Source organism: Arachis stenosperma, chromosome 10, assembly GCF_014773155.1.
Source record: "Arachis stenosperma cultivar V10309 chromosome 10, arast.V10309.gnm1.PFL2, whole genome shotgun sequence".
NCBI classification, from domain to species: domain Eukaryota; kingdom Viridiplantae; phylum Streptophyta; class Magnoliopsida; order Fabales; family Fabaceae; genus Arachis; species Arachis stenosperma.
The window spans coordinates 84,726,123-84,734,807 of record NC_080386.1 but is presented as its reverse complement, the minus strand read 5'-3'; the positions used below and the strand labels follow the sequence as shown (position 1 = coordinate 84,734,807).

Here is an 8,685-nt window from a genome sequence, read left to right as displayed (position 1 = left end):
GAAAGGAGTGTGTACTTGGCGTTCAACGCCATGTTACGTCGTCATTCTTCGAATAAAGTATGGACTATTATATATTGCTGGAAAGCCCTGGATGTCTACTTTCCAATGCCGTTGAGAGCGCGCCATTTAGAGTTCTGTAGCTCCAGAAAATCCATTTCGAGTGCAGGGAGGTCAGAATCCAACAGCATCAGCAGTCCTTTTGTCAGCCTTTTTCAGAGTTTTGCTCAAATCCCTCAATTTCAGTCAGAATTTACCTGAAATCACAGAAAAACACACAAACTCATAGTAAAGTCCAGAAATGTGAATTTAACATAAAAACTAAGGAAAACATCCCTAAAAGTAGCTTAATCATCCTAAAAACTATATAAAAACAATGCCAAAAAGCGTATAAATTATCCGCTCATCACAACACCAAACTTAAATTGTTGCTTGTCCCCAAGCAACTGAAAATCAAATAGGATAAAAAGAAGAGAATATACTATAAAGTCCAAAATATCAATGAATATTAATTTAATTACATGAGCGGGACTTGTAGCTTTTTGCTTCTGAACAGTTTTGGCATCTCACTTTTTCCTTTGAAATTCAGAGTGATTGGTATCTCTAGGAACTTAGAATTTGGGATAGTGTTATTGACTTTCTTAGTTAAGCATGTTGATTCTTGAACACAGCTACTTTTGAGTCTTGGCTGTGGCCCTAAGCATTTTGTTTTCCCGTATTACCACCGGATACATAAATGCCACAGACACATAACTGGGTGAACCTTTTCAGATTGTGACTCAGCTTTGCTAGAGTCCCCAGTTAGTGGTGTCCAGAGCTCTTAAGCACACTCTTTTGCCTTGGATCACGACTTTAACCACTTAGTCTCAAGCTTTTCTTTTTGCTTGGACCTTCATGACACAAGCACATGGTTAGGGACAGCTTGATTTAGCCGCTTAGGCCTGGATTTTATTTCCTTGGGCCCTCCTATCCATTGATGCTCAAAGCCTTGGATCCTTTTTACCCTTGCCTTTTGGTTTTAAGGGCTATTGGCTTTTTCTACTGCTCCTTCTTTTTCTATATACTCTTTTTAGATCCCTTTTTTTTTTCACTGCTTTTTCTTGCTTCAAGAATCAATTTCATGAATTTTTCAGATCATCAATAACATTTCTCTTTGTTCATCATTCTTTCAAGAACCAACAATTTTAACACTCATAAACAACAAGATCCAAAGACATATGCACTGTTCATTCATTCATTCAGAAAACAAAAATATTGTCACCACATCAATATAATTAAACTAAATTGAATAATAATTTCGAAAATTATGTACTTCTTGTTCTTTTGAATTAAAACATTTTTCTTTTAAGAGAGGTGAATGACTAATGGATTTTATTTATAGCTTTAAGGCATGGTTACATACTAATGATCATGAAATAAAGATACAAAACATAGATAAACACAATAATTAAAAACCGAAAACAGAAAGAAAATAAAGAACAAGGAATGAATCCACCTCTAGTGGCGTCTTCTTCTTGAGGGACCAATGATGTTCTTCAACTCTTCTATGTCCCTTCCTTGCCTTTGTTGCTCCTCCCTCATTGCTCTTTGATCTTCTCTTATTTCTTAGAGAGTGAGGGCGTGTTCATGGTGTTCCACCCTTAGTTGTTCCACATTATGGCTCAAATCTTCCAAGGAGGTATTAAGTTGCTCCCAATAGTTGTTGGGAGGAAAGTGCATTTGAGGCATTTGTTGATGGTGAACCTCCTCTTGTTCTCCTTGAGGGCCGTGAGGAACTTCCCTTGTTTGCTCCATCCTTTTCTTGGTGATGGGCTTGTCTTCTTCAATGGAGACATCTCCATCTATGATAACTTTGGCTGAATAACATAGATGGCATATGAGGTGAGGGAAGGCTAGCCGTGCCATGTATGAAGGCTTGTCAGCTATTTTGTAGAGTTCATTGGATATGACTTCATGAACCTCTACTTCCTCTCCAATCATGATGCTATGAATCATGATGGCCCGATCCACAGTAACTTCAGATCGGTTGCTTGTAGGAATGATGGATCTTTGGATGAATTCCAACCATCCTCTAGCTACAGGCTTGAGGTCCAGTCTTCTTAGTTGGACTGGATTACCTTTGGAGTCAACTCTCCATTGGGCGCCTTCCACACAAATGTCCCTAAGGACTTGGTCCAACCTTTGATCAAAGTTGACCCTTCTAGTGTAGGGGTGTTCATCACCTTGCATCATAGGCAAATGAAACGCCAACCTCACATTTTCCGGACTAAAATCCAAGTATTTCCCCCTAACCATTGTGAGATAATTCTTTGGATTCGGGTTCATACTTTGATCATGGTTTCTAGTGATCCATGCATTGGCATAGAACTCTTGAACCATTAAAATTCCAACTTGTTGTATGGGGTTGGCTATGACTTCCCAACCTCTTCTTTGAATTTCAAGTCGGATTTCCGGATACTCATTTTTCTTGAGTTTGAAAGGGACCTCATGGATCACTTTCTTCTTTGCCACAACATCATAGAAGTGGTCTTGGTGGCTCTTGGAGATGAATCTCTCCTTCTCCCATGACTCGGAAGTGGAAGCTTTTGCCTTCCCTTTTCCTTTTCTTGAGGAAACTCCGGCCTTGGGTGCCATTGATGGTGAATGAAAAAATAAAAAGCTTAGGCTTTTTACCACACCAAACTTAAAGTTTGCTCGCCCTCGAGCAAAAAAAGAAAAGAAGAGTAGAAGAAGAAGAAGAGAATAGTGGAAGAGAGGGAGAAGAGAGGGTTCGGCTATATGAGAGAAGAAGGTGTTTGTGGTGTGTGAAAATGATGAAGAATGGAAGGGTATTTATAGGGAGGGGGAAGGGTATAGGTTCGGCCAATTTGGGTGGGAATGGGTGGGAAATTGAATTTGAAAGTAGTGGGGGTAGGTGGGGTGTATGGGGAAGAGGAGGTTGATGTGAATGGTGAATGGGGTAATTGGGAAGAGGAATTGAGGTGATAGGTGAAGGTTTTTGGGAAGTGTGACATTGAAAATGAGATTTGGATTAGAAGAGTGTGATTAGGATTAAAAGAAAGGTAGGTGGGGATCCTGTGGGGTCCACAGATCCTGAGGTGAGGATCCTGTGGGGTCCACAGATCCTGAGGTGAAAACAAATACCATTCCTTCACCATATAGGCATGTAACATGCCTTCATGCATCATTCTGGCGTTCAAACGCCCATTGATGCACGTTCTGGGCGTTAAACGCCCATGTTATGCATGTTTCTGGCGTTGAACGCCAGTTTCATGCTTGTTTCTGGCGTTCAGCGCCAGATTGTCCTCTGTGTGCGCATCCTGGCGTTTAACGCCAGGTTGTTGCTTGTTTTGGGCGTTCAGCGCCAGAATGGTGCTCTGTTCTGGCGTTGAACGCCAGATAGATGCACCTTACTGGCGTTGAACGCCAGTCTGCGCTGCCTCCAGGGTGAGAAATTTTTTCTTCTGTTTTTGACTCTGTTTTTAATTTTTTTGATTTTTTTCGTGACTCCTCATGATCATGTACCTAATAAAACACAAAAATAACGAAGAAACAAAATAAAATAAAATTAGATAAATAAAATTGGGTTGCCTCCCAACAAGCGCTTCTTTAATGTCAATAGCTTGACAGTGGTTCTCATGGAACCACAAGGTGATCAGGTCAATTTAAGTGTGGTATTCCCAACACCAAACTTAGAGTTTGGATATGGGGTTTGAACACCAAACTTAGAGTTTGGTTGTGGCCTCACAACACCAAACTTAGAGTTTGACTGTGTGGGCTCTTCTTGACCCTGAACTGAGAGAAGCTCTTCATGCTTACTCTCTTTTGTCACAGAGGGATGCCCTTGTGCCTTAAACACAAGGTAGTCCCCATTCAATTGAAGGACTAACTCACCTCTGTTGACATCTATCACAGCTTCTGCTGTGGCTAGGAAAGGTCTTCCTAGGATGATGCATTCATCATCTTCCTTCCTAGTGTCTAGGATTATGAAATCAGCAGGGATGTAAAGGTCTTCAACCTTTGCTAGTACGTCCTCTACCATTCCATAAGCTTGTCTCATTGACTTGTCTGCCAATTGTAATGAGAACAAGGCAGGTTGTACCTCAATGATCCCCAGCTTCTCCATTACAGAGAGTGGCATAAGATTTATTCCTGACCCAAGATCACATAGAGCTTTTTCAAAGCTCATGGTGCCAATGGTGCAAGGTATTAAGAACTTGCCAGGATCTTGTTTCTTTTGAGGTAGAGTTTTCTGAATCCAATTATCCAGTTCACTAATGAGCAAGGGAGGTTTACTTTCCCAAGTCTCATTACCAAACAGTTTGGCATTCAGCTTCATGATAGCTCCTAAATATAGAGCAGCTTGCTCTCCAATCACATCTTCATCCTCTTCAGAGGATGAATATTCTTCAGAGCTCATGAATGGCAGAAGGAGATTTAATGGAATCTCTATGGTCTCTAGATGAGCCTCAGATTCCTTTGGATCCTTAATAGGAAACTCCTTCTTGCTTAAGGGACGTCCCAGGAGGTCTTCCTCCTTAGGATTTTCGTCCTCCTCCTCCCTAGTGCATTCGGCCTCTTTGATTAAATCAATGGCCTTGCATTCTCCTTTTGGATTTTCTTCAGTATTGCTTGGGAGAGTACTGGGAGGGGTTTCAATAACTTTCTTACTCAGCTGGCCCACTTGTGCCTCCAGATTTCTGATGGAAGATCTGGTTTCATTCATGAAACTGAAAGTGGCCTTTGACAGATCAGAGACTATATTGGCTAAATTAGAATTATTTTGTTCAGAGTTCTCTGTCTGTTGCTGAGAAGATGGATATGGCTTACTATTATTCAGCCTTGTACGTCCACCATTGTTAAAACCTTGTTGAGGTTTTTGTTGATCCTTCCAGGAGAAATTTGGATGATTTCTCCATGATGAGTTATAGGTGTTTCCATAAGGTTCACCTAAGTAATTAACCTCTGCCATGGCAGGGTTTTCAGGATCATAAGCTTCTTCAGAAGCTGCCTCTCTAGTACTGTTGGATGCATGTTGCAATCCATTCAGATTTTGAGAGATCATGTTGACCTGTTGAGTCAACACTTTGTTCTGAGCCAATATGGCATTCAGAGCATCAATTTCAAGAACTCCTTTCTTCTGAGGTACCCCATTGTTCACAGAATTCCTCTCAGAAGTATACATGAACTGGTTGTTTGCAACCATGTCAATGAGTTCTTGAGCCTCTTCAGGCGTTTTCTTCAGGTGAATAGATCCACCTGCAGAATGGTCCAATGACATTTTCGAAAATTCAGAGAGACCATAATAAAATATATCTAATATGGTCCATTCTGAAAACATGTCAGATGGACATCTTTTAGTCAGCTGCTTGTATCTTTCCCAAGCTTCATAGAGGGATTCACCATCTTTTTGTTTGAAGGTTTGAACATCCACTCTAAGCTTGCTCAGCTTTTGAGGAGGAAAGAATTTATCTAAGAATGCAGTGACAAGCTTATCCCATGAGTCCAGGCTATCTTTGGGTTGAGAATCCAACCACACTCTAGCTCTGTCTCTTACAGCAAAAGGGAAAAGCATTAGTCTGTAGACTTCAGGATCAACTCCATTCGTCTTTACAGTCTCACAGATCTGCAAGAACTCAGTTAAAAACTGATAAGGATCTTCAGATGGAAGTCCATAAAACTTGCAGTTTTGTTGCATTAAAGCAACTAGTTGAGGCTTAAGCTCAAAGTTATTGGCTCCAATGGCAGGAATGGAGATGCTTCTTCCATCAAACTTGGACGTTGGCTTAGTGAAGTCACCAAGCATTCTCCTTGCATTATTATTATTATTTTCGGCTGCCATGTCCTTCTCCTGTTCAAAAATTTCTGAAAGGTTGTTTCTCTTAAAGATGTTTTTGGATTGTTGTAATTTAGCTTCTCTTCAGAGTCCTTTCAGGTTCTGGATCAATTTCAACAAGAGTGCCTTTATCCCTGTTCCTGCTCATATGAAGGAGAAGAAAACAGGAAAAGAAAAAGGAATCCTCTATGTCACAGTATAGAGATTCCTTTATGTTAGTAGAAAAAGAAGGGGGGTAGAAGAATGAAGAATGAATTCGGATTTATGGATGAAGAGAGGTGAAGAGAAGTGTTAGTAATTAAATAATTAAATAGAAGAAGAAAAGAGAAGGGAATTTCGAAAATAATTTTTGAAAAGGAGTTAGTGATTTTCGAAAATTAGAGATAAAATGTAATTAAAATTAAAACATGAAACAATTAATTAATTAAAAAGAATTTTTTTGAAAAAAGGATGAGATATTTTCGAAAATAGAAGAGAGAGAAGTAGTTAGGTGGTTTTGAAAAAGGTAAGAAACAAACAAGAAGTTAGTTAGTTGATTGAAAAAGGATTTGAAATCAAAAATTGAAAAAGATAAGAAGATAATAAGTTAGATAAGATATTTTAAAATCAAATTTTGAAAAAGATAAAATTTTTTGAAAAAGATAAAATTTTTGAAAAAGATAAGATAAAAGATAAAAAGATTTAATTCAAAAATAATTTGAAATTATTTATTTCACTAACAAGAAACTACAAGATAAGATTCTAGAACTTAAAGATTGAACCTTTCTTAACAAGAAAGTAACAAACTTCAAATTTTTGAACCAATCACATTAATTATTAGTGAATTTTCGAAAATTACATATAAAGATAAGAAAAAGATTTTAAAAATAATTTGAAAAAGATTTTTGAAATTTTCGAAAATAAAATAAAAAATTGAAAAAGATACGATTTTGAAAAAGATTTTGAAAAGATAAAATTTTTAAAATTTGAAATTTTTGACTTGACTTGTAAGAAATAACTAATTTTGAAAATTTTTGACCAAGTCAACCCAAAATTTCAAAAATTTGGAGGGAAACAAGGAAAAGATATATATATATATATTTTTTTGATTTTTGAATTTTAAAGAAAAACACAAAAATGACCCAAAACATGAAAATTTTGGATCAAGACACAAGATGCATGCAAGAATGCTATGAATGTCAAGATGAACACCAAGAACACTTTGAAGGTCAAGATGAACATCAAGAACATAATTTTGAAAAATTTTTGATGCAAAGAAAACATGCAAGACACCAAACTTAGAAATCTTTAATGCATGGAAAATATGAATGCAAAAATGCACATGAAAAACAACAAACAATACAAAACAAGAAATCATCAAGATCAAACAAGAGGACTTATCAAGAACAACTTGAAGATCATGAAGAACACTATGAATGCAAGAGATTTTCGAAAAATGCAAGAAAAATTTTTAAAAGCATGCAATTGACACCAAACTTAAAAATTAACACAAGATTCAAACAAGAATACAAAACATTTTTGGATTTTATGATTTTATGATTTTTTTGGATTTTTATTAATTATTTTCGAAAATAAAGTTTTGAAAAAACGAAAAATAAAAGAAAATTTTTGAAAAAGATTTTTGAAAAGAAAATTACCTAATCTGAGCAACAAGATGAACCGTCAGTTGTCCATACTCGAACAATCCCCGGCAACGGCGCCAAAAACTTGGTGGACGAAATTGTGATCACTATTATTTGATTTGACTTTTTGGTCTTGTATGATTTTACTCTTAGGGCACTGTTTATTTTCACAACTCCGTTCAACTAACCAGCAAGTGTACTGGGTCGTCCAAGTAATAACCTTACGTGAGTAAGGGTCGAATCCACAGAGATTGTTGGTATGAAGCAAGCTATGGTCACCTTGCAAATCTCAGTTAGGCAGATTAAAATTGGATTTATTGGTATGGATAATGAATAAAAAGGAGTTAATAAAAAGGGATAGAAATACTTATGTAGATTCATTGGTAGGAATTTCAGATAAGCGGAATGGAGATGCTGTAGAGCTCTCGGACGCCTGCTATCCCATTGCTTCTACTCAATCCTTCTTACTCCTTTCCATGGCAAGCTTTGTATAGGGGTTCACCATCAACTGTGGCTACTTTCATCCTCACGGGGAAATATCCTATGCGGCTGTCACTCGCACAGCTAACCAGTCTGGAGGCATCACCCATGGTTGATAGCTACATCCCATCCTCGCAGTGAAAGCTAATGCTCACGCATTCTGTCACAGTACGGCCAATCACCGGTTGGTTCCCTCCCCTACTGGAATAGAATCCCTCTTTTGCGTTTGTCACTAACGCCCAGCAGGTTACAGGTTTGAAGCACGTCACAGTCATTCATGAACGGAATCCTACTCGGAATACCACAGACAAGGTGAGACTTTCCGGATTCCCAGGATCCTACTCGGAACACCACAGACAAGGTTGGACTTTCCGGATCCAGACAAATGCCGCCATCTATCTAGCTTATACCACGAAGATTCTGTTGGGGAATCTAAGAGATACACATTCAAGCCTTGTTGCATGTAGAACGGAAGTGGTTGTCAATCACGCGCGTTCATCAGTGAGAATAATAATGAGGGTTATCTAACTCATCATCATTCATCATGTTCTTGAGTACGAATGAATATCTTGGAATAAGAATAAGATAGAGATTGAATAAAAGAAAATAGAACTTCATTAATCTTTGAGGTACAGCAGAGCTCCACACCCTTAATCTATGGTGTGCAGAAACTCCACTGTTGAAAATACATAAGTGAAAGAGGTCCAGGCATGGCCGAATGGCCAGCCCCCTAAACGTGATCAATGATCT

The 8,685-nt window shown here is 38.1% G+C and overlaps 1 non-coding gene across 1 annotated transcript; it reads left to right on the top strand.

Moving 5' to 3' along the window:
* The first annotated feature begins 5,336 nt into the window (after nt 1-5,336).
* Nucleotides 5,337-5,440, top strand: LOC130958837 (small nucleolar RNA R71). Its single transcript, XR_009077940.1, has one exon. It is a non-coding gene; the product is annotated as a small nucleolar RNA R71 (small nucleolar RNA).
* Nucleotides 5,441-8,685: the final 3,245 nt, after the last annotated feature.